Consider the following 1929-nt stretch of genomic DNA (forward strand, 5'->3'; position numbering starts at 1 on the left):
AGTTCGTTCCCACAGAGACTGTATTGGTAAACTATCTAATTTATGCACCTAAGCAACAATGTATGGTTATTATCCAATGCTAAGATGATAACAAATTGATATTGTTTATAACTAAGAATTACGCTAACAATTATAACTACGAGAATAAGATTGACTGAACTGATATATATGATAAACATGGAATTCTAACTTCATTAAATACTTCATTCAATAGCCTTATTATTCTTAACCTTAGCATGCAATGGTGATGATATTAATCAGATAACACAAAACTGATAAACGCCAACTTTCGTTGCATGAGTACCATTCTACCAGACATCCACAAAAGAGATAGAAGATGAATATACACCAGTTATATTGAGACCCTATATGTTTATAGAATATGACAACAGAAAGGTTTAAGCACAAGTTATCTATCTTGATTACACAGGGCAAGTAAGATGGTTAAAATTACCTACGAATCATGAATAACAAATACATGAACCTATGCTAGCATGGCAAGTTCTAAATCCTTAAATTCACTTTCATTTCATTAAGAATTAACACGCTATCTTATAAGTTCGCGACACTCATAAGACGAATAGGCACAACCAATACTAGGATATCATACAATCACCACATACTAAGGCATCAAAAAATTTAACTAAACAAATCCATAAATAAATCTGCTAGAACCCCACGATAATGATTAGCCCATAATCGGACTCATCATCAACGTGTGTTCCGATGAAAACATGATATAACCAACGTAGTCTTTATACGAATAAATAAAACCAAGTACAAAAAAGAGTATAGGTTCAGCAAAACAAGAAGCAAGCATCCAAATTACAACTCAAAACAAAGATTCATAAGAATAAACTAGATCGTCTTCGCCTTTGTTGAATTGTGCTAAAGGTCTCTTGTCATCTTCTCCTTGCGCTCTGGTCCGTCTCTAACTTGTTATCTATTAAAAATGACATAATATGAATATATATAGCAGCCCTCAACAATCTGGAAGCTTCCCTTTTAGAATTATAATAGAAACAGGATTCTGAAATTCGGCCTCGGCACGGGCGCGCGCTATAACAGCGCGGGCACGCTGCATTTCTGGAACCTCGGCGCGGCCGCACGCTATCACAGCGCGGGCGCGCCGTCCTTCTGGGAAAAACTCAGATTTCTTCTTAAAACTTGCTGCTTCGAGCCAGCTTTCCATGAGCTTTTATTCCAACACTAACTGGACACCAAATTAGCACCAAAATAATGTCAATTCACCTGATTACTTGAATAGTGCCTGAAATGCAAAAACACTAGAAAACACTAGAAAACACATTAAAACACATAACAACTTGAGTACAAATACACCAATTCAAAGCTTATTAGAGCAGAATAAAGTGTCATAAATGCCACTCAACATACCCCCAAACTTGAATCGATGCTTGTCCTCAAGCATAAACAGACTTAAAGAACAAGAAACAAAAAATGCATGAATGCAACTATATGAATGCAACGATCTCCAATAGAATAACTCAACCAACCAACAAGCAACATATCAACAAATGCAGTTATTCACATAAAGATCAATCAAATCATACAAATTAACTTACAAACTAGAGACGTGCGTGTGTGAAGATGCTTACAGATATACTATCATAACTAGATCAATAATCATGACTCACCACTCATCAAGGCAATCGCAAGGTTATGAATAAAATAAAAAGCTAGACTCAAAATAACTTATAACACTTTAATTCTTCTATTAGAGTTTTATACGGATTCATGCTTTTATTCACTACAAAACAACACAAATATGCTTATTTGATCGTGTAATGAGTGAGGTCCATAAAAGACTTATACAATAGTACCCATGTAGCGAGCGTTAGGTTAGCGGATCCCAGACTATAAAAGCCTTAGGTCACTAGGCACAAAGTCCCCTAATAACTTAATAACTCG

The sequence above is a fragment of the Apium graveolens genome, chromosome 1 (genome assembly GCF_009905375.1).
Source record: "Apium graveolens cultivar Ventura chromosome 1, ASM990537v1, whole genome shotgun sequence".
NCBI classification, from domain to species: domain Eukaryota; kingdom Viridiplantae; phylum Streptophyta; class Magnoliopsida; order Apiales; family Apiaceae; genus Apium; species Apium graveolens.